This window comes from Macrotis lagotis, chromosome 1 (genome assembly GCF_037893015.1).
Source record: "Macrotis lagotis isolate mMagLag1 chromosome 1, bilby.v1.9.chrom.fasta, whole genome shotgun sequence".
Taxonomy (NCBI): Eukaryota; Metazoa; Chordata; class Mammalia; order Peramelemorphia; family Peramelidae; genus Macrotis; species Macrotis lagotis.
In genome coordinates this window covers 429,974,692-430,000,225 of record NC_133658.1, presented here as the reverse complement: position 1 = coordinate 430,000,225, position 25,534 = coordinate 429,974,692, and the positions used below count along the sequence as shown (strand labels likewise).

Below are 25,534 nucleotides of genomic sequence, written 5' to 3'. Positions count from 1 at the left end.
TATTCTGTGATACTTTGATTATCAATATCAATCAAACAAGGTATAAAATTAAAAAAAAGTGTTCATCATTGTCAGGGGATGTATCCAGTAAAGAATCCAAATAGAACTGAAATTTTGTATAGTAGGGTAAGGTCATCCAGGTTTATGGAATCAGAGGACCTGAGATTACTTACACCTCAGATACCTTTAGCCTATGTGATATTGGGCAAGTTAGTTAGCATCTCTAGACTTCAGTTTCCTCTTTTATAAAGTAAAGGATGAACTAGATGGCATGAGGTCTAGCTCTAAATCTTTGACCCTAAGAACTGTGTAGTCCTTCCAATATCCTTAAGATGCTCCTTAAAATAAAAACCATTCTTTTAACACCAATATTCTGGGGGGCAGCTAGGTGGCATAATGGATAGAGCACTGGCCCTGGAGTCAGGAGGACTTGAGTTCAAATCCTGCCTCAGACACTTAATAATTACCTAGCTGTGTGACCTTGGTCAAGTCACGTAACCCCACTGCCTTGCAAAAAAACCAAAAACAAACAAAAACCAAATACCAATATTCTGGCAATGATGTCTATAAATCTGAGAACAACATAGCCCCTGAAAAACCAAAACTTTAGTTTCCCTAAATGGTAATAAAGACAATGTATTCTGCAGCATATTACTAATGATGATGTGTGTGAAAGGAATGGCATCAAAAAATGAAACCTGAATGTAAAAGGTCACAACATGAAAAAATTAGAAGAGGCCCAGATCAGATACTTCTCATAGCTACAGCTAAAGGGTATACCCAAAAAGACAGAAACAATCACCAAAACCAAAACGGATCATTCTGATTACATAAAATTAAATTTGTTGCCAAAGACTATCAATTTTATCATGGCAACATATCTCATTGAAGTCTCCTTCTCTCCTCTCACACTACTACCACACTGATACAGGCCCTCATCCCCTCATGCTTGAACTATTGCAATAGTCTAGCTCCTGCACACCTCAGATACAATTATAAAATTCTCTGCTTGGAATTCAAAGTCTTTCAAAACATGCCACTAGCGCCACTACTTTTCTAGTTCTCTTATACCTTATATTCACTTTATTCCCACTTTGACACTTCCTAGAAAAAAATGCTCCATCTCCTAACTCCTGGAGTTCACTGGCTTTCCTCCATGCCTGGCTCACTCTTCTTAACTCCCTCTCCTGGATTCCCTGGCTACCTTAGAGTCCTAGCTAAATTCCCACCTTCAGGAATCCTTTCTTTGATACCTCTTAATGAGAATGCCTTCCTCTGTTGATCTCTCCCTGTTTATCCTGTATATAACTTTTTTATACATGGTTATTTGCATATTTTCTCCCCAGTCAGAATGAACCCCTCAAAAATAGAAGCTGTCTTCTGCTTTTCTCTGTATCCTCATTGCTTGGCACAATGTCTGGAACATAGAAGCCCTTAATGAATCAATCAACTAGGATAAGAAAAGAAGTCATTGGAGAAAAAATCATATTAATAATCTCTGAAAAGGAATATATGCATTTATCCAAGCCAGGACAGATAGATAGATGGATAGATAGATAGATTGATTGATTCCCATATACAGAGAACTAAAATACACAAGACCAAGATTCATCCCAACGATATGAACAAATAGCTCTCAATGAATTGCAAATTAATAACAACTAAATGAAACTGTTCCAAATCATTAATAAGAGAAATAGAAATCAAAACATTTCTGAGATTTCACCTCACACCCAACATATTAGTAAAAATTATAAAATATGGGAATTGTTGATATTGAGAGAGTAGTGGAAAGATAATTAAACACATCAAATACCTTTAGTGGTACTATGAATTGACAATATTCTGGAAAGCAATTTGACATTATACTGGGAAAATGCCTATATTCTTTTGAGCCAGAGATCCTGCTCTAAAGAGGTCTAGGAGAGAAAGAAAGATCTTATCTTGGCCAAAATATTTATACCAGCATTCTGTGTGGTAGCAAATTAGAAACAAAGTATATGTCCATTAAAGGTTGAATGAAGGGGCAGCTAGGTGGCATTAGGGATGGCTAGGTGGCATAATGGATAAAGCACCAGCCTTGGAGTCAGGAGTACCTGGGTTCAAATCCAGTCTCAGACACTTAATAATTACCTAGCTGTGTGGCCTTGGGCAAGCCACTTAACCCTGTCTGCCTTGCAAAAACCTAAAAAAAAAAAAGTTGAATGATTAAAGAAATTGAATATAAGAATATTACTGAACAATAATGACAGATAATAAATGCTGAAAATAAAGACTTCAAAAGACAAAAATATGTAAAATGATGTAAAGTAAGCAAATTAGGTAAACAATATGTTAACAACTATTATAATGTATACAGAAATAATAACAATAACAAAACAATAGAAAATGAAGGATATGTAACCATAATGAGCAAACTTGGTGCTCAAGAAGAGATGTTTCTCCTTTGTTGAAGTGGGGAATCATGGGTGTGGGACACTGCACAAAATATCAGATTTTTATAATCTGTTGACTAGTTTTTGCATTTAGTAAACCCACAGGCAGGCCTCATTAAAATTACTAGCTACTGGCTGAATTTTGGAGAGCCTTGTTTTAAGGAATGGCTCCCTAAGGGCAGGGCGGGAGTGGAGAGAGGAGAAAGAGAACAGTGTAAAAAGATGTATTACATATATCCATGTTATATAGCATTCAGATCAATGTTGTCAAACTCAAATAGAAATAGATTATTAAATTATATATAAGGATCCCTGTGGACTATAAAGACTTAGAAAACCACACATTAACATTATCTATATTCTATTGTATTTTAATCTAGTTCCCTAGTGTGATGCTGCTGATCCAAATGATAAGAAAGATCATTGTGATCAAAAAAAAAGAAGACAGTAAGGTCACAAGAGCCTGGACTCTAACATTCTATCTAAATGCTCTCCTGGTATAATTATCATGTTAAAAGTTCTAAAAGAAGGCCTCTATCATGTTGGGTAGAACCCTTACTGAGAATTTATGGGAGGACTTAGACAAGAGTCTCATAGAATGAAAAGAAAATTCTCTTCAATGAAAGCATGAATTAAATTCAAGCTGAAAGTAGAAAAGATACTCTTGCACTGTATTTTTGGTACAGAATTGTGATTTCACTGACTTTAGCTACTCCTAAAGAGGGAACTGCCTTTACCAATGCAGATCAATAATTGTGCTGTGATTACAGAGCTGTCTAACGTTCTGAGAGGTTGACTTTGTGAGGAAAGCAGGACATGTGGCTTCTACAGAACTAAGAGGAGATTGTTTAAAAATGTATATACATTACAAAGAAGTGTCTGCCTGTGGTTGTTGTTGCCTACATGCAGCTATGTGAGTGTAAGACAAAAGAACTGACTCCAACCTGATCAGACCGGAGATTAGATCAGGCCTGCTCCATCTGGTCCAGAGTTGACCTAGGGTCCTTGTTCTTTACAAGTGACTATTACAGTACATTCCCCTGTGCTCATTAGTATAATGACCAGGTTGGGGAAAACATATTATTAGAGAGTGGTATTGATTAGATTGTAACCCTGACCAATGCTTGGCCTTTCAAACTAAATAGAAGACTAGACACTGTCGAAATTCGATGCCTTTTTCCTCTAGGGAAACTGGCCCCCTTTTGCAGAGAAGTTTATTAATAAAAACTACTTCAATCACTCTGGACTAAATATTTATAATTACAAGTCATTTATAAAAATAGGGTCACATAACTGGAGCTAGTACTTGAACCCAGATTTTCCTCACTCAAAGAGAGAGAGAGAGAGAAAAGAGAGAGATAATAGATTGTAGATAGATATTTGTCACATATATGTATACATATATATTTAAATTTCACAGGTTTGTCTTGTTTCCTTGATAATAGTAGCTAGAACATTTATTATAACATTCTACAGAGGAGGAAACTGAAGTAACTTGCTCAACATTAGAAAAAACTTCTAAGTGTTGGTAATCAGTCTAAGATCTAAGAAGACTAGAATCAGACTTTCTAAATTTATATATCCACCACAATGTCTTACACTGAATGGGTATTTATATATTTATTGATTTGATTTTAAAAATCAGGAATATCACTGAGGCAGAAAACCAATCACATTAAAAATTAAAGAACCACAGATTTATATTAGATTTGCTTTTACAAAGCATTTTGCTTAACAATACCCTATGTGGTAGATGAGGAAAACCAAAAAGGAACCAAGGGCAAAAAGCATAAAAATACAAAGAGCAGGATTATCAGAGTAATAATGGTAGTATGACTTGAGAAAAACTTAAATCAATAAATGAAACAAATCAACAATAAAACAAGACTTCAAGAACATGTTAAAGGGTCAAAGTTCTCCAAGCACAATTTTCAGTCACTGAATTCCATCAAATAATACTGGGAGGTCTCCAACAAAGACAGGTAAAATTTGTTCAGTTCTCTTGGAACAGAATGACCCACAGAGATCTAGGGCCATAAACCTTTTTTTTTTTTTTGCTTTGAAACTTACAAATTCTTAGACATAACATGCTGGAAGCCAAATTGTCTCAGACAACCACAACATAAGTGCGAAAAAAAGGTCTATAAACCTCATAGCTTGGCAGTTGAAAGAAATAAACATTTAGTAAACAGACTATTACTATGAATACTCCAAAAATCAAACTTCTCTTTGAGAAGTAGACATTAGTAGAGAAATTTTTGTGGAGAAGATAAATTGTGAAATTATTATTTTGGGAAAAACTGTCTCCTGTATATTTTAGCATGATCACTCAAAAATTATCTGAGAATTCTTACCTGCCTCATCTCTCCTGAATATTGTCTCCTGTGTCTCTGTCCTTTTCTGACTCACTTATTAATCGGTATGCTGTTTCCTTCTTCTTTGATGGTTCAGCATCTATCAATCCCAGTCTCCTCACTCCTTTCCCATTAAATGTGAATGTCCTATGAAGCTCTTATCTAAAGGCTATGGAAGTTCATCTGTTCTCCTGGGATCAGTTTTGATCTTTTAGATGACTTCCAAATTTGTGTATGCATTCCCAAAGTACATTATTCCCACATCTCCAAAGCCTTACTTGGACTTCTCTACCTAGAAATCTCTACTAACATCCAAATCTCAACATACCCTAATCTGAATTCATCATATGTTCTTCTAAAAATCAGCACTCTGCCAAAGTTTCCTTTTTCTGTTGTGAGCACCCAAGTCTATAACTCTCCAGTGATACTAAAAGGATTTTTTTCTTAAGTTTTTGATATTTCCATTAGGTTAAGGTAGATAGAAATAGCAGAATAGACTACTTGAATTGGAGAATCATAGGGAGTGAGAATATGTGAACCATTGCTGAATGAGTCCAAGCAGAGTACAGTGAGGTCCTCTATTGAAGATAGGAGATTAGCAGATTCAAGGTCAAGGACACAACCTATTAACTGTCTTCAGAGCAGATAGTGTTGCTTTGGTGATAACAGCCATTACCAAAAGAGGTCATTGAACTGGCTTTGTATGTCATGAGCAAGCATACAGAAAACAGAGAAAATAGTATAAACAATCTAGTTGAATTTTCTAACCTCATTAAACCCCAAATTACAATCAGAAGTTCTAAGATGGGCTAAAATTGGAAGTCTACAAAATATAAGACTGTTATGTAACAGTTGATATATCACCCTTCTGTATTTGTACTCTCTTCCTAACATAATCCATGAAGTTTCTGAGTAATCTTTGACCTTTGACTTTCGGTATTTGATCTTTTTTCAATATATTTTGAAATATATTTTTCACCATCATTCCATATGCCCACATTCATATTGATGTTAACCTAATATTAAGACACAATTAAGTTCAAATTTGAATTGTTAGTAAAATTTCTCTTCTTCACTAGCTACAGAAATGATGGTTTATAAGTAAACTTCAATTATCTTCATGAGGATCTTTTTCTTTATCCTCATCATGGATATTGCCAGAAAATAACAGTATCCCATAGAACACTTTCCAGTTTCTGGGTGGAAAATGAAATCAACCTCATAACCTCTTTTTGTTTGCCTACTCGGAGAGAATCCATGAGCCATTCTTCCTTTTAGTTCTAGCTTCCTTACATCTTCTAACTTCAATTAACAAAAGAATAGCAATACTAATGTTGTTTAATTGTTCTAATACTACATTCATTCTTTCATCACTGGTCAAAGATCTAACATAGTACCTATAGCTATGTTATTATTGGATGCTTAAAATATTACCTTTAACATCTTCTTATGTTTTTCCACTGTTCCATTTTCATCTTTATGGAAACAGATGACACAATCTTGAAATTGTTGATAGATTATTTTACAAAACATCTCAATTAAGGGAAGGTAACAAGAGAATGGAAAAAAAATATATAGATTTTTTTTAGTTTTTTTTTTTTGCAAGGCAATGGAGTTAAGTGGCTTGCCCAAGGCCACACAGCTAGGTTAACTATTAAGTGTCTGAGGCCGGAATTGAATTCAGGTCCTGACTCCAAGGCCGGTGCTCTATCCACTGCGTCACCTAGCCATCCCAGATGATATATTTTCCTAGATCTGTGACTTTAGTGGTATAGAGAAATTCTTCTATCAAGACACAGCAACAACTTTATGGTTTAGTTTTAGAGTTGTTGCATGAGATCACCAAGAGGTTAAGCAACTTATCCAGGGTGTGAAACAGGACTTACTAGGTCTTCTTGTCTCTGAGGCTAGTTCTCTCTCTAGTCCATTATTGATTATTATCTCTCCCCCCAAAAAGGCAATTGAGAATATATAATAGAACAATTTGCCTACTGTCTCATTCTTATATTAACTTCTTAAAAATTATCTACACATGTTAATGTTATCTTTGGTAAAAATATGAGGACACAGTTATACTTTCTCAAATTATTTTCTACACTCAAGCCAGGTCTTAATGACACAATGAACTAAATGGGGAAGCGACTTGAAGAGAATGCAAGACTGTCATGCTTACTGTTTGTTGATTACAAATAAGCATTTGATTTAGGAGAGCAAAGAACAGACTTTTAAGATTCTCTTCTGGGGCAGCTAGGTGGCGTAGTGGATAGAGCACTGGCCCTGGAGTCAGGAGTACCTGGGTTCAAATCCGGCGTCAGACACTTAATAATTACCTAGCTGTGTGGCCTTGGGCAAGCCACTTAACCCCGTTTGCCTTGCAAAAACCTAAAAAAAAAAAGATTCTCTTCTAACAATGAACTTTTTCATATAAATACTAAAATCAGGCAAGATCTCTCAATAATTGAAACCACAGAATTAACAGTAACTAATGATCCTGATTATATTTAAGTAAAGCACAAAACAAGATGTAAATTGCAAAAGGTAATTACTCTCATGGAGAAAGTGCAGCACAGAGTTCAAATGAAAAAGTGTTAAATGTCGAGGTTCTACAAATACTCCTTTTGCAGCTGATATGCTAATTGCCTCAAACTCCAAAGCATTATACTTCCTTCTCATTGGCATTCATGATTATTCAAATAACTCAAAATCGACCCAACATCCACATAGGAAAACTAAATGGATAAAAATGTTTATTGTCCAGACTAATGACATGAAATCAAAGAGTCAGTATATCAATACAGTCATTTGGGACAGGTTCTATGAACAGTGAACTGAGAACAAAACAAAGACCACAAACTTGGAATGAATTGCATTTGGGAAAGAGCACAGGGCTTTTAAGGACTCCAAGCTGCTCCCTGACACAAGAAAAACCTTGTTTAATACAATGTTTCTTATTGCTATTGCAGGGTAGTGGACAAGAGTCAAAGTTGTAAGTAACCCAAAGAGTAATGGAAAGATACAAGGTGGGAACAAGTAAAACACAGTGTTTCCAATGATGTACAAACTTGGACATATGGGATACCAACAACAAAAAAAAAAGTATATGTGTAGAAAAGCCGGTGAATTGGTTGTGTGGCAAAAGTAAGGGATAACAGATGGGCTACCTTAATGTTCCACTAGTCTCCAAAAAAGGTAAAAATATCTAGACAAAGACCTATTTACATGTTGAATATATCTGATGGATTTGATTTATAAAAGAACAGGAACAAGATTCCTCAAGAATGAGAAGGTCTCATTGGTTTGTAATCTGTACTAATGGAAGTAATACCAATAATTGAAAATATCATAGATCCACTAATATAAGAGTTTCTAACCTCCAAAATGTCCACAGATTTCAGGGAATTCCAACCCATTTTGAATGGGGGAAAAATTACATTTTTTATTTTCACTAAGGTCTTATTGAAACTTTAAATGTCCTTCAATTTTGAATATAGGTAACAAAACAGTTGTCTCAGAAGGGGTCCAGAGGCTTTATAGGACTGTCAGAGGGATCTATGACACAAAAAGATTAAGAATCCTGCCACCAAGATAAAGGCAAAATCCAGTGCTAGGATTCTGAGCAAGGATTATGAAGAAGAAGAAAGAAGAAAGAAGAAAGAAGAAAGAAGAAAGAAGAAAGAAGAAAGAAGAAAGAAGAAAGAAGAAAGAAGAAAGAAGAAAGAAGAAAGAAGAAAGAAAGAAGAAAGAAGAGAGGGGGAGGAGGAGGAGAAGAAACAACAAAAACATAGTCCTTGCCCTTAAAGTGCTTATACTCCAATCGGGGAGATACTGAGACACAGAAAAGATAAGCATTACAAAGAGAGAATATGAAAACATGCAATGCATAAGTCTAAACAAAGCGAAGCAATGGACATAAGTAAGGAAAGATCACTTATTTTACAGTAATAAAACTGAAGCAAAAAGAACTTAAGTAATTTGCTCAGGGTGATACAACTAGTAAATTAGATTAAAATTGAACTAAGGCCTTTCTGACTTCAGACTCAGCTCTCTATACACTGAACTCCCTAGCTGTCAATCTACAGGTAGAGATATAGAAACAATGTATAAGGAAATAAGGTCTTGAAATATAAAACAAATTCAAGGAAGAAAGAACAGTCAGTCCAGTTTGGACTAAATATAAGGAAGAGCAGTCCAGTTTGGACTAAATATAAGGAAGAGTAGAGTAAAATAAGGTTGGAAAGGTAAGTTATAACCAGATGAGGCATTTGCATTTTACCCTAAAGGCAATAATAAAGAACTATTCAAATTTTTTAACATGACATTGATATGTCAGATCTGTGCATTAGGAAGATGATTTTGGCAGCTACCAGAAGTGGAGGTTGGGAGACTAGTTAAAAAGCTATTATAATAGTTTTAGCAAGAAGTCCTAAACTAGGTATTGTAAGAGTAGAAAGGTAAGGAAGAATATAAAAGATATTGAAAAACATTGACAAGATTTAACATCTGACTAGTTGTGGAGATCAAGGAAGAGGGAAGAGTCAATGACTCCACATTTTGTAATATGAGTGACTGGGAAGATAGTAGTCAACAGAAAAAAGGCAAATTGGGAAAAGAAGTAGGTTTTGGAAAGAAAATGAGCGATTCCATTTTGGATGTGCTGATTTTGAGGTGGAGACTAGACATCTAGATGAAAGTATTTATCAAACATCTGAGAATGTAGCCCTAGAGAGCTCAGAATTGAGATTAGGACCAAACATAGAGATTTGGGAATCAATGTCAAAGTTGAAACCCCACCCAAAAACAGTAAGAAATGATGACTCCCCCAACTCTAAGTCACTAGTCTTGGTTTCTTCAAGAAAGAAGGAAATAGGAGTTGTTATTTGGAAAAGAATGAGAATGGGGGGTGGGACATTAGGAGGTACAGTCAATAGATGAAATTTGCCTTAGAATCACAGATATATATATATATATATATATATTTCAGCTTGGAGTCCTTAAAAGCCCTGTGCTCTTTCCCAAATGCAATTCATTCCAAGTTTGTGGTCTTTGTTTTGTTCTCAGTTCATTGTCCATAGAACCTGTCCCGAAGAAGTTACATATATAGAACTGAAGTGCAGAGAAGTGCTACTTCTCTTTCTCCTGTTTCCCTTCATTCTCCTAACCATCTCCCTGCCAAGAGCTCAACTCCAACATGTACTTGGATTGCTGAGGGGAAAAAAGAGCTGAGCTTCTGGTCAATGTTGGGGTCAACAGCAAGAAGAGAAATGGAACTGGGAAGAATGAAAAGGAGGAAACTCTCTAGTAACAACTAGGAAGGGAAAGAAGTTCCAAGGTCCACTTTGCTGTGGTATCTTATAAAAGGGACCTAAATTGCCTCCTTCTAGGAAAATTCCCAATTTATATTTTAAAATAATCCCAACCAGAACAATTCTCTACAACATCAAAGGGTGATGAGGTTAGACTAATGGAAAGGGCTTTCAAAATTTCAGGTTTTTAAAAAAGGTCTAATATATAACCAATTAAGTTTGTAAGACTTTTTTCCAGTCTAGATCTGTGATTTCAAAGCTATAAGAAGCTCCCAAAGAAAACTGTGGCAATTGTCTTGCCATTTATAGAACTGGAGAATTCCCTGAGTGAGCTTAAGTGACTTGTCCAAAGTTGTATTAATATTTGGGATAAACTCTAAATTCAGGGTGGGGGGAAGAATTTGTAATATGTTAAATTAAACTAAAATTAATCAAACACAGAAAATCTTTTTCTGAATGAAATGATATTACAGGATTTTGTGAGAAAAGTGTTATAGAAATCCTAAAAATATATAAATGTAAATTATTATAAAAATAGGAATTTTAATTTCCAAATATATTTTCAGAACAATTTCTCAATTATCTCATTCAAGTCACTTCTTCAATTTCTGCCTAATGTGCAGTTTTCAAAGCTACCACATATTTCTGGGAACATCTCTCATCATCTAACTATCTTTCTTTTCTTTGATTTTCACATGAAGAATAATTTATTTTAGAAAAATCTGTTTTAGCTGCTTAGTAAATCAAAAAATTAGGGAAATACTGAGCTATCATTCATCTTTACTTCTGATACATTTATCTTCCTTTTCAGTTATAGTTATAGAAAATGAAATGTTTACATCAAGTCACTCTGAAGTTAGCCATGATTCAATGCTCAATTCAGTTGAACATTTAAGTGCAAAGGTTCACTAATATGGCCTTTAAACACCTATTAAACCCTATGCAAAACATTATGTACTCTAGACTCTGGAGATGAAAAAAAATTACTATCTTCCTCAAAGGGCATACTGGGAAATAAACAGATAAATACATTCAAAGTAATTAGAGGGTGGAGAGCACTAACTAGAAAGATAAGGAAAGGTTTCATAGAGGAGGTAGCATCCTCTAAGCTGAGACTTGTAAGTGAATAAGACTTCTCAAAGGCATAAATAAAAAAGAGCACATTTCAAGGAAATGGAAGATCAAGAGTTATAAATATATTTTGGACAGAACACAAAGAGGTAAAAGGAATAATGTGAAATAAATTTGGAAAGATAGATTGGAGCCAGATTGTAGAGAACCTGAATTGCCATACTGAGGAGTTGGTATGTTATCCCAAAGGAAATAAGGAGCCACATGGCCAGGCCTGTGTCTTAGGAAGGTTATTTGACAGCTGCACTAAAGATGTATTGGAAAGGACAGAGACTAGGAAGACCAAGGAGGCTATTACAATATCAGAGATAAGGGGTGATGAGAGCCTGAACTGAGATAATGGTTAGAAGGGTAGAGAAATATTGCAGAAGCAGATTACCCAGGACTTGACAACTGACTAAATATGGGGAAAACAAGGGAGAGAGAAGAGTCTAGGATGACTCAAAGGTTATTTATCTGGGTGACTGGGAAGATTGCGGGGTGCCATTAACAGAAATAGGAAAGTTTGGAAGAGGGGAGAATTAAGGGGAGCCAGGAGAGATCCTGGTTCAAATTTCAGTTCTGACATTTAAGAGCTCTGCAACACTTCTAAAATACTTCTAAAATTTTTCTAAAATAAATTAGCCTTCATGTGAAAATCAAAGAAAAGAAAGATAGTTAGATGATGAGGGATGCTCCCAGAAATATGTGGTAGCTTTGAAAACTGCACATTAGGCAGAAATTGAAGAAGTGACTTGAATGAGATAATTGAGAAATTGTTCTGAAAACATATTTGGAAATTAAAATTCTTATTTTTATAATAATTTACATTTATATATTTTTAGGATTTCTATAACATTTCTCATAAAACCTACTTCACTTCTCTGAAGCAGTTTCTTAACCTGAAAATAGGAAAGATATTGTTGCTGTTGTTGAGTTGTGGCCAACTCTTCTTGAGGTCCCATTTGGAGTTTTCTTGGCAGTAGTTTGTCATTTCTTCTCCAGATCATATTACAAATGAGGAAACTGAGGCAAAAGGTGAAATGACTTGCCCAAGGTCATACAAGTATCTGAGGTCACATCTGAACTCAGAAAGATAAGCTTGGTTTCCGGCCTGGGAATTTATCCACCTAGCTTACCCAGGAATACTTGCATTCCCTATATTAAAGATTTCTATAAAGAAAGTGCTGTGTAAATTTCAAAGCACCAAAGAAATGAATTATTATTACTATGGCAAGGAGGCTCTGTATTAGGCTCTGCTGGGTGATATAAAGATGAATAAGGCAGTTAGTAAGGTAGTGGATAAAGCACTGGACCTCTGGAAGACCAGAGTTCAAATGCTGCCCAGACTCTAACTAGCTGTGTAACCCTAGACAAGTCACCTACCCTCTGCCTCAGTTTCTTCATTTGTAAAATGTGGATCATAATAGCATCTACTTCTCAAGGTTGCTATGAGGGTAAAATGAGATACTTGTAAAGTGACTTGTAAACCTTAAGGTGCCATATAAGTGCCAGTTATTATCATTACAGTCTTTACCCTCAAGGAGGGAAGATTCTCATCCTCTGCTCCTCAAAAAGAAAAAAAAAAATAGCCTACTGACCCAAAAATTAACATGGTTAACATTTAACATTTAGTTGTTTAACAAAGAACGAGCTCTGTTGAAAGACTTTACCAGAATCATATTCATTCTTTTTCCAAAATAACCAACATCATTCCTCCTATAATTTGGAAACGGGACTTTTCCTCTCCTTAACTCAAATTCCCTTAAGTACTCTGTAGTTAGAATGAAATGCTAATTTGAAGGGACAAAATACTCTCTACACAATGAGCTGGCCTGAGGGATTTACTCACCACAAACAAATTAGTGTTTGCAAAATTCTTTAAGGATCTAAAGTGCTACATCGTGACTAAATACTGTTATTACTAGGTAACTGGTAATAATCAAATGTAAATCAAGAAGAAGAAAAAAAATCAGTCATTTACTAAAGTCTCTAACTTCATATAAGTTAGAGAGTTGTTTAGTTAGGTAAATCCTAGAGTGGTGGGGGGGTGAGTTTCCGTAAATTAGATTTGTAAAAGGACTTGAATATTGTTGCTCACCATATTAGGCAAATAAACTGAAATATAAGGGAAAAGATTCCAAATGAAAAAGTTAAAGATGTAATAGAATAACTAGCAAGTAAAATGAGTAGGATGGGTAGGAGAGACAAAATGAAAGATTATTATACAATTAGTAATTCTATAGAATGAAAACTATTTGAAAATGAGGTACAATTGATCCAAAAATCAGAAGGCCTAAATTTTAGTCCCAATTCTGCTACTAATTTGACATACAAGACCTTAAGGAAGTCACTTAACATGAAATAAATTCTAGTTTTCTTATTATGTATAAGACTTCATCCATTCCATTTTTTTCTCACATACCTACCTTTCTCCCTTAAGCCCTAATCATCTCTTGCCAAGAAGACTATTGCAAGTTTCTTGGTCTCTGCCTCAAGTCTCTCCTTTCTCCAATCCATCCTTCCTCTACACAGTTGCCAAAATGTTTTTTCCTAAAGCAATGTCTGGTCATGTCAAACTATGTCAATTAAAAGGCTCTAGATTCCCTCTAGAATGAAACATAAACTCCTCTGTCTAGTATCTAAAGCAAGTCACAGTCTAGTTCCAACCTACCTTTCTAGTCTTATTATTATTATTATTATTATTATTATTATTATTATTATTATTATTATACATTATGTCTCTTCATACACTCTATGAGTCAGTTAAATAGATCTTGTTTCTGTTTTTCCCTCCATCTTACTTCATGTCTCTTCTCCCATACCTGGAAAGGACTACCTCTTCTCCTCTGTCTCAGAATAGTTTTCTTAAAGTTCAGCCCAAATTCACTTTTTGCCTAAATCCTTTACTGATCTTCCCAGAAGGTAGTGCCACCTATCAAAAAAAAATTATTAACTTGTATTTACTTTGACCAACCTTCAGACCAGAAAGCCTTTAGAATTCAATCATGAGGTGTTGGAAAAGTATTAAATTAACCATTAAGATCCCCTATTCCCTGATATTAAAAAGGGTTCCATCTCACTAGAAGAGAAGAGGTTTTTTTTTTTAATAAATAGTCATGGGGCATACATTCAACTTGACGGAAACAAGATTGAGGGAAGGAGATTTATCTCTCTTCCTTATTCCTGCAATAGTTAGCAACAACTAGCCTTGAGAAAGACACATCATCCATCAGATCAAGAGTCTGTCAGTTTTAGAAAATATAAGGCACAAGAGGAGAAGAAACACATGCCATACATTAGACTGAGCATCAAAAGAAGGTTCTACTGTGATTTCCATTGCTATAGAGAAAAAGAAGTCATCTAGGAACCCTCTTAAAAATAAAACACAAAAATTTTTTGAAAGTTAATATAGCATAAACTCTAGAATGATTTTTAAAAGCATTACTTAATAATGCAAACTTAGGTTCGCAAAAGTTATATGCCTACACATGTTGTGGCTCAGTCAAGTCCAAATCTTTGTAACCCCATTTAGGATTTTCTTGGCATAGGTACTGGAGTGGCTTGTCATTTCCTTCTCCAGCTTTTTACACAATAGGAAACTGAGGCAGACAAGATTAAATAACTTGCCCAGGATCACACAGCCAGTAAGTGTCTAATACAGAATTTGAAATCAGGTCTTCCTGACCAGATAAGGTATTCTATCCCCTATACCACCTAGCTGCCTAGTACATAGAAAATGTTTAATGCAATGCTTGCTGAATAAAAATCTGGTTGTTCTAACGCATGAGAAAGGACTTTAAGTAAGGCCTGATAACGACTACAATCATGTCTATGTTATTATCTCTCCTAGAACCTAGTTCAGTTCTTTACACACACTTTGAAGAAGCTGCAGAATTACATTGAATTACTATCAGATGGTCAGTCTAAGTATAAGTCTGATGAAGGCTGACTAACAGGTGATATGCAAGGTCAGTAACTAGTGCAATGTGGCCAAGTCATGATCTGCATCAGGTACTACATTGATGACATCAAGATCTTTCAAAGTAGGGGCAGCTAGGTGGTGTAGTGGATAAAGCACCGGCTCTGGAGTCAGGAGTACTTGGGTTCAAATCTGGTCTCAGACACTTAATAATTACCTAGCTGTGTGGCCTTGGGCAAGCCACTTAACCCCATTTGCCTTGCAAAAAAAAAAAACCAACCTAAAAAAAGATATTTCAAAGTAATTAAAAATACAATATGAAAACGTGTTTGTCTTGAGTTTTCATATTTGAAAGTCAGCAATAACCAAGTAGGTTTTAAGTGGTTAGCATTAATGAAGCCAATGAGTCCCAGGTTGAAAAGCTACCTTCATTTTCCTACACAACCAGGCTGGAGTTCAAGTGAGAAAATGAGTGAAAAACACCTACCTCCTTCCCTCAAATATAGCAGAAAAATCTCCATTGTTATTGTTATTTTCATTTTCATCATTCCAAGTCCTCACATTAATTAACCATAAAAAGCAACTTGACATTAAATAGCTTCACAGGTCAAATTCTATTTTATAAAAATCAAAATAGGTTATTACAACAAAACATACAATACAATGCACTCTTCGGGTTCCTATACCAGGGGGCCAAGTTGGTCACAGGTGAATTATCTTTCCAATTGTTTGTACTGCTCCTTGATTCTCTACCCTACTGAAATTCTAATTCTGTATCTACATCAAAGCTCATCTCAAATTTCAATTTATCCATGAATCCTTCCATGAATAATCCCAGCTCCCAAAGAGTTTTCCCTTTTTTTGAATCACTTTCCAGCAGTTTGTTAAATGCTGTCTCATCTCATCAATCGCCTCTGATGCCTCAATGTGACAGGGAGGTGTCCTTGGGTTCTCAAAGGTTATGCCAGCATAGTACAAGCACTGGCAGGTCCAACCATGCTACAAAGGCTTTAAACATGGGCCTAGTAGGCCTATTGGCTGCAGACCAAAATAGCTAAGTTTGGAGGAGCTCATTACCTGGTTGGCTACAGAATGAAGAGTTTTTCAGGTTTGGCAACTTTTAAAATTAGTTATAGAGGGATTGCACTCTTTATCAGTGAAGGAATACCCACACAGTCCCCTGAAATATTTAAGTCCTGACATCTGCATAGAACTGCTGGGAATTTTTCTAGAGAATAGTTTCTAAACCTATTGATCAAATCAAGGATAGCAAGTTTTCCAGGGTACAATGTTTTATTTTCTTTTAGTGTCTTCCTATGGGTATATTTCTGTGACTCCTGGAAGTCAGGATCTCTTCCATATTCCTACAGAACCTAACACATTACTAGTAAACAGTAAATGTTTGATGATTTTTTCATACTTCCACTAAAATGGGCTCTTATCTAAAATCCTACATAGTTCAGCACTGTGCTATCCTAAGATACCATGTATGACAAGCCCCAGCCAATGTTTCACTTATGGCAAACATTCATGGTAGGCATCTAAATATAGTAAAAGAAAAACACTGTATTTAGAATCAGAAGACTGAGTTGAGAGGGTACACTAAACTGGGTACTATGCATGGAAACCTGAGTTCAAATATGATCACAGACATTTACTAGCTGGTGACTTTGGACAAGCCATTTAACCTGTTTGTCTGTTTCCTCAACTGGTAAAGCAGTGATAAATAGCAACTACCTACCAAGGTTGTGAAGATGGAATGAGATAATATCTGTAAAGTGTTTAGCACAGTGTCTGATCCATAACAGGTACTTAAGAAAAGTTTATTCTCTTCCCCCTACAGATGTTGTCTTTGGACAAGTCATTAAAACCCTCTGGATTTTAGTTTTCTCTTCAATGAAATGACTATAATTGCAGTTTATCTCATAAGGTCTGATAATATAAATATTATTACTTGGTATACTAAATGGAATACAAATGTCTCTGTTATAACTTCAAGAAACATTCAATTGCAATGTAACTGATATTTCTATTCACTTTATTCAGGTGAACAGAAAATCTTGCTTTCTCATTCCATGAAGTCCCAGTTTTGTTCACAGGAGCTGTCCAGGACACACAGACACAGAGATGAAACATGGAACTGCACAAAGGAACTGGAAAGAGACTGTACATACCTGAAGTCTTTACAAGGAAGCCAACAACATATAATGATGGTGACACATCAAAAGAATCACAGAGGGAAAGAGAAAATCACAAGGGGGAAAGTCACCTTGCTCTTACAAATACTAGACAGATCAAAAGAGCAGGGGGACTACAGGCAAAGAGAAACAAGTGGAATCAGTTTGTTCACTGGTACCATTTGGATTATATAGGGCCCAAGGGAAGTTGGAATCCAGGAGAAAAGAGACTTGCCTGAGCTCTTTAACAAGTGAAAGAAGAGTTTATCTGATAGATAAGAGGCTAAGGTAAAAATTTACATGTTTTTGTTTGGCTAAATAAATTCAGTGTCCCCTTAACCTGAGTGCTAGCAGGATAGCCAAAGGCCCTTTCTGGGAAAGCAAAAGGAACTAGATACTAACTGTGCCAAGATTTCCCTGAGTAGGGTCACAATACAAAGAAACTGTGAGAGACCTCCACAAAACTATATCTAGGTCAATAAAATCCGAGGCCAAGGTTCAATTAACAGAAAACTTATACCCAAAAAAGGGAGGACAATTCCTCGGACTTTCATGTAATAAAACTTGATCTATAACAGTAACATTTCACCATCTCTTTGTCCTATACCCACCATACTTTGACCCATGTCATCTGCATAGAGAAAAGTTTTCCAGAAAAAATGCATTATCTTTTATGATCCTGTCTTCTATTTCCTATACCACACGAACACCAACCCATACATATATGCACACAGTGCATATAGGTTTTCAATAAGTATTTTTAAATGATGAGAAAACCATCTTTTGATTAATTGTATAAATTAAAAGATATTTCAGCATAAATATGCTCTCTTGATATGGATAATTTCCAACTATTTTGCTTTTTTTTTTAATCTCTCCTTTTGGACAAAAAGCCTCCAACTGTTTTCTTATTTGGTCTATTCTGCAAGGAAAGGCCATACAGAATAACTGATAGAGTTATTCAAGACTTGCCTCTGATAAGCTGTGTGACCACAGGTCTGACATTTAACAGCTCAGGACCCCAGGAACTCTTAACACTAGAGAAGTTGCTTACTTAGCTGCACTGGTGGAAAGAGTTCACAAAAATGGAGCTTCTTAAAGTGATTAGAAATATAGACAAAACACACAAAAACCAGGGCAATACTAAATTTCTTCCTGTTTGTCTATCAGCTTTCTATTCCCCAACAACCCTCCAAATTCCCTGCCACTAAATATCTACCTTGCTTAAACTTCATTTTCAGGCATCATCTTTGTCACTGAGTCTATTTCTTTTCCTTTTATTCACCCTATCTTACATTTTCTTTCTAGAGTTTCTTTGTATTCAGATCCAAAGTAACCTGTTAAAAAGAAATGTCCATTTTATCTTTTTAAATCCTATTTTATCTAAAAGATAATTTATGTTACAAAATTTTTTTTTAAATTTTGTATGAACAAAATCAATGCAGCTAGATAAAGAGGAGAACCTGGAATGGGGAACTCTGAATTAACCATCTCTGATATTCATAATATATAGTATATAAATATATAACACCAAGAGCCATTCTTCATTGGATAACTGGTCAAAGTTACGAACAAACAGCTTTAAAAGACTAGCAAAGTAGCAACAAGAATTAAAAAACTTCCAGATCACTAAAACTACATGAAAAGTGCAAATTAAAACAATTTTTAGGTTCTATTTCACATCATTTTGGCAAAGATAATGATCTACAGAAACATGTTGGGAGTGTGATGAGAAAACAGGCAAACATACATTGTTGGTGGAACTGTCATTTAGGTCAATCGTTTCAAGTTTAGAATTATGTCAAAAAAGTCACTAAACTGTCAATACAGGGACAGTTTGGTGGCCAGAGCACTGGCCCTGTAGTCAGGGGGAGGACTAGAGTTCAAATCCTATCACTTACTAGTTATGTGACCTTGAGCAAATCACCTACTGCTTCCAAAAGTTTTTAAAAATATATTAATATCCTTGTGACCTAGAGAGCCCATTACTGCATTAGAAACCACAGAGAGGTCAAACACAGAAAAAATCCCTTATTTACCAAAATATTCATCATAGTACTTTTTAGGGTAGCCAAGAACTGTAAACAAAGTGGATATCTTTGGTGAAGGAATGGCTCAACAAATTGTGATCCATGAACATCATAGTATTTATAGTTGTGCCATAAGAAACAATGAATCTGAGAATTTGTAGAAAAATATAAGAAAACCCATAAGAACTGATGCAGTGACATAAAGAAAAACAATGTATACAGTAACTATGGTGAAGTTATTGAAAAGCCAAAGCCAAATTCTTAATAATTGTAATGATCAATATTTGTCCCATAGAACAGATTATGAAATATAACATCCTCCTTTTGATAAGGGGCAATTGGAAGCAGAGGAATCTAAGGATACAGAATATTGTATATACTTGATCATCTGTCACTGACAAGACTTGATCACTGGCAGTTGATTTAACTTTTTCTTTTTTTATAGCAAAACATTCCATGGCACTAATTTGAGGGGATTTAGTTGGAAATAAGTGATACAAAACCAAAAGACATTAATAAAACTTTTTTTAAATTAGTAAGGAAATCTTGCTTCTATAGAAATGATATATAACCTTGAAGCATGAGAATTTAGCTTCTGAGGTAATAGCTCTTAAATTTACCAATGCAATAAAAATTTCAGCTATTGCATAACATTTGATAGGCTGGATTACATACTGTTCTTGTCATATCTAGATGGGAAAATAGAGATGAACAACTTTAACACAATTTCCTTTCTTTGGTCTAATTAATCTTGCAACACAGTAACAGTTTAAACCCCTCACAGAAATTTCCAATATAAAAACAGTATTTGAAAGAAGAAAATCTTTTTTTAGCAATGATTAATACCTTTTCATATTCCAATTTATTAGTATTTCTAACCTAATAGTACCCTAAAGCATACTCCAAAATTTTTTTCAAAAAAGTGATTTAAAATTTCTCACAAGGATTCATCACACACACACACACACACACACACACACACACACACACACAGACATATAAACTGTTTTTGTGAGTTCTGTTTATGAAATTTGTCTAATAAACAGAGGTCAGTATCAGTAAATGAAATGGTATTAAAATTATGTCTGAGAGATGAGGAGAGGGTGTTAGGAGGAAAGCTGAGACAATAAACTGAAATTCTTTAATTATTTTAGTTAAAATCTATTTTTTAAAGACATTAACAATAATAAGGTAATCAACTAACCATTAGTTCCTGCTATTGTCATTCAATGTCTTTATAACCCTGTTCCCTGATCAAGAGTCTTATTAGGGAATTGGAAGACATAAAAATAAAATGAATTAGTCTTCCTATCACAGAAAATTGTCCTATGTATACTTAAAAAGCATCATTGCTATACTGGAATTCTTTCTGGCTGCTATTTGGTTTCCTATATTATAGGATATGACAGCTGGAACAGATTACTCTTCAGTGAGATGCCTTACATTGTAAACCACAACCCTGATAAGGTCTGATTTTAACTAGAGATGCTAAAATTCAAAGTCTGTCAGTATTTCCATAATAAGCCCCTACTCTCAGGGGTTTCCAATCTGGCCATAAAATTTTCCTATTTTGGCATTGGTGTGGCTTATTTTGTTTCAGTCTAGGAATGGTGAGGCTTTGGGTGTGTGAGCTTTAATTCACATTTAAATTCTTAAGGAGATTTTTATAAGCACAACATGACAAGGCAAGTATTTTCTTTTAAATAATCTTCTTCATTCATTTAAATTGGGAAAGAATTGATACTATTTTATCCATTTCTCCCTATACCTGATGAAGCCTTTTAAAATAAGAATATTTTTTAAAGATTTCATGTAGAAACTACATGGATTTTAAAATAGCATTTGCGTGCAATCATTTTTTCACATAATGATTAAATCATTGCTAAAACCAAGATTAGAGAAACCAGCCTCTTCCAAGGTTTTACTCCTAATATGTATTCACAGCATGTGTTGAAAAATAATGGCTCCTCTTCAGTTGTATGCTGTGCATGTAAATTAAGAAAAGCATACAATGTGTTAAATCCTGCTTTCTTATAATGCCTACAAAAATAGAATACACCCAATTTCTGGCTGTAAATTCATTCTAAGATGAATGTAAACATTTCAATTACAATTTCCTCTTTGATTGGCCATTAATCATCTGAGGCTATCTTGGATTCCTAAACATGTCCTTGTGACTTCGACCTCAATCATCTATTACTCCTTTAAAACAATTAATTTGAGATTATTTTAAACAGTGAAAATTCTTCCAAAGGTCTAAATATCAACTAGACACCCCAAAAAAGACAATGAGTTTCATTAGTATGTAAGCAACAGCTTGGCACCTTAGGATGGAGTTGGGAATGAAGTGGTAGGAATAACTCATCATCATCATTGCTTTGGGGGATTTCATTAATATCAACTGAAGATCAAATTTTGCAAGCTATCTGTAACTGTATTACAGTACTTTTCTATCATACAGGCCACTGCAGTTTTCTGATTATGAATCAGTCAGAGGTTCATCTGCAGAGGAATGACTCAGTATAAACTTTAAAATAATAGCTTTTAAAAAAACCCTAAACTCAACCAGGATAAGTACATTCATGAATGTAAATGCTTTGAATGGAGTATCTCTTTCTCGGGGCTGCATAATTTTATCCCTCTCAGTCCAAAGAACATAGATTTAGAGAGAGAGAGAGAGAGAGAGAGAGAGAGAGAGAGAGAGAGAGAGGCAGAGAGCGAGAGGAAAATTACATACAATAAGGCCTTGGAATCCACATTTTCTGGCAAGCTGAGGATAAAAAAAAATCCTTCTGTGTTGACCAGGTGCAACTGTCCACACTGAAATATTCTGCGGATTTTCCAAGAGGGGAAAATCCAAATCACATTAGACTGCATTATTTAGTATAATTCTACCGCCTCAGTAACTAAGAGCAAATCCTTTAAGAGGAAAAAGCCATCAAAACTGCCTTCCTTAACCCCAAGACATTTCCAGAGGAATACCATCTTTCCCTTACAAAGTTTTTCAAAGTTAGGTTAAGGCGTTTTGAGTCTCCAGGAGGAAGAGAATAGCAAAATTAGAGGTGGCCGATGGTTCTTAAAGCCCCATGACCCGCTTACTCCCAGCTACAATGGGAAAATAATGAAATGGACAGGGATTTCAAAAAATAATAATAATAAAACCAAATTAAGACAAGAAAAAACCACATATACAAAATTGCCTAGGGAGTCCTGGGCCAGGGTAATACTTACTGATCCATCCTTTCTGCGGCGGTAGCAGCAGCAGCAGCAGCAGCAGCAGCAGCACCGGCACCAGGGAAATGTGGATCAGTTTGGGGTCCCGCGGCTCCAACGTCCTCCCGCCGAGAAGCCCGAGTTTTGCCTGGGCAGCAACAGGGCAGGCAGAGCTGGGAAGGGGGTCCACAGCCCCAGCCTCCAGCAGCAGGATCAGCGGCCACAGCGGCGGCAGCGGCAGCAAGGCAACAGATGAGGGTCTGAGGAGGATCAGGGGCAGCCACAATCTTGAAGCAAGAAGCTAAAGAGAGCAGCGAGAGAGCAGCGAGGGCACAGCTCGGGGGGGGGGGGGGTGGAGGGAAGGAAAGAGGGAGGGGGCGGGGGGGAGAGGGAAGGAGAGGGAGGGAGGGAGGGAGTCTGAGAAAGCTGCAGAAGCAAGTGCCCCGGCCGCAGCAGGGGAAGGTGCCTGCCCCGCCTCCCCCCTCCCCAACACGCCCACCCCCTCCCTTCAGTGGGGCAGAGCAACGTGGACGAGCACTCCCACCAGCCCCCTTCCCCTTCCTCCTCCCCCTCCCAGTTTCCCCCCTTACCCAAGGCTGATAGAGCTGCCACCGGCTGAGGCTCCTCAAAGCCACGGGTCGCTTAGGGAAGCCAAGTGGGTCCTGATCCCCCTTCCGCACCCTCCTCTTCCCCCTTCAGCCCCATCTCGCAGGCGGGTGGGCTGGGCTGCGTGGGGGGGGGAGGACGGGGGTGGGTGGGAAGCAGCAGCGCCAAATTGAGGGGTGGGGGGAGAGGAGGAGGAGGAGGAGGCGGCTGCCGTCCCGGTGGGGAGGAGGGAGAAGGGGCTGGGGGAGGGGTGTGAGGTGGTGGGAGGGGGGAGAGCTGGGGCTGGAGCCGCCGCCGCCGCCGCCGCCGCCGCCGCCGGGGCTGGAAAGTCCCTTCTGTGCTGTAATCCCTCACACAAACACACACACATACATGCATGCATACGCGCACACACACACTCACTCACTCACTCACTCACTCACTCACTCACACACACACTCACACACACACACATACCGCACTTCCTCTCTCAACGCTGGAAATCCCCTCGCTCTGGCCCTGCACCGGAGGCGGCGACACCAGCGGCTGTCACGGCGCGGGCCAGGCCCCGCCCATGCGCCGCGGCCCCGCCCCTCGTCCGGCCCCGCCCACTGCACCTGATGCTGGCGGCCCCGCCCCGCGGCTCGCGCTGTGGCCACGCCGGGGAGCCGCCGGCCGGCCGCGCTGGACCCGCGCAGACGCGGCTCCGGCCCTCGTCTGCTCCGCTCCCGCTGCCCGCCTCCCGCTCTCCTCCCTGCGTGCCTGAGGGAGGGGGCGTCCAGCACCCCGGGGGCTGGTTATAGCGAGAAGGCTGCCCCCCCGCATCGAGCCGCAGCGCTGCGGGCGGGGGACGCGCAGCCTGCTCTCCTGGCCGCGAGCATCGTCTCGGCCGTGGCCTTGTGTAAGGGAAGGAAGCGGAGAAAGCGCAGGCACACGAGCACCGACGCACACACCCCCTTGTTCTCCTCGTGGGCCCCTCTTCCCTGCCCGCTAACGGGGCGTGTGTGGCCATGAGAAGGCAGTCTGTCCACAAGGGGGCCCACACACACACACACACACACACACACACACACACACACACACACGAGTCAGTGTGTCCATGAGAAGCGGGGTCTGTGGCCGCGCTCCCCCACTACACACACACACACACACACACACACACACACACACACACGAGTCAGTGTGTCCATGAGAAGCGGGGTCTGTGGCCGCGCTCCCCCACTACACACACACACACACACACACACACACACACACACACACACACACACAGAGTCCACGACGGAGATAACCCGCCCCCTCACGCACATTCACACAATCACACTCTCTCCTCTTCGCACACCCCCTTCCTCTCCTGAGAAGAGGATCCGGCGGGGGGAGGAGAACCTGGCTGACCCCGCACATATTTTCACACACACGCACAGACACACACACAGACACACGTCTTCCTCTCCCATCTGCTTTGAAGAGGGCCTGTGGGGGGACAGTGTGGGGGGTCGGAATGCCTGCCCCCCCGCGCACATATTTTTATACACGCAGACACAGACACACACACGACACACACAGACACAGACACACACAGACACACACGCGGCACACACGCACACGTCTTCCTCTCCCCTCTATCTACAAGAAGAGGGCCTGTGGGGGGACAGTGTGGAGGGTCGGAATGCCTGCCCTCCCGCGCACATATTTTTATACACACAGACAGACACACACAGAAACACAGACACACGCACACGCCTTCCTCTCCCCTCTATCTACAAGAAGAGAGCCCGTGGGGGGGGGCCGGCGTGGGGGTGGCAATGCCAGCTCCCCGCGCGCGCACAGCGTCCCGGGCCGGCCGGGTCACTAAGGCCTCCCGCCCGGCGCCAGCCGGCCACTTAGCAACAGGCGGCGGGGCGGGAAGCGCCGCGCCGGCGGGGGAGGGGGGCCCACGGGCGCCCCGGGACCAGGCCGGGGATGGCAGGGGGAGGGGCGCGCCAGCCCCGCGCCAGCCCCTGAATTAAACCTGCCGCCGCCGCGCGCCTCCCCCCCCCCCGGCCGGCGCCGCCGCAGTCCGGCCCCTTTCTCCGCAGCGGGATTTAAAATGCCACGCGCCGCTTCCCCCCCCCCCCAACCCGTGACCCCTCGCCGGGGCCTTTGGCGCCCACCCACCCCTCTCTTGGAACCCATGTCCACTCAGACTCCACTTTTATTCCTTGTGCCAGGGCCGGGGGGGGGGGGGGGCTGGAAACGTGCACGCGCGCTCTCTTCTCCTCCTTTTCCCCCCAGGTCAAAAAGGCGCGCTTGCGGGCCTGAGATCTTTCCACAAAGTGGGAAGTGAATGACATCACTGCACGCTAAAGTGAGGGGGAGGGGCGCCGAGCCGCGGGGGGGGGGGGGGCTAACCGAGCAGGCCGTCA

General features: G+C 38.8%; 1 protein-coding gene across 4 annotated transcripts in view; it reads right to left on the bottom strand.

The window, feature by feature from the left end:
• The window catches only part of TRAF3 (TNF receptor associated factor 3), a 167,908-nt gene extending 144,563 nt beyond the window's left edge, over positions 1–23,345 (bottom strand). For 2 of the 4 annotated variants that reach the window (XM_074213154.1, XM_074213158.1), the window contains exons 1-2: positions 23,135–23,345; positions 22,563–22,692 (exon numbers count right to left, since the gene is read on the bottom strand). The gene's annotated coding sequence lies outside the window, so the exon portion shown is untranslated. Of the gene's footprint in view, positions 1–22,562; positions 22,846–23,134 lie in introns of all 4 variants that reach the window. The other 2 variants (XM_074213155.1, XM_074213156.1) reach the window with 2 other exon arrangements.
• Positions 23,346–25,534: the final 2,189 nt, after the last annotated feature.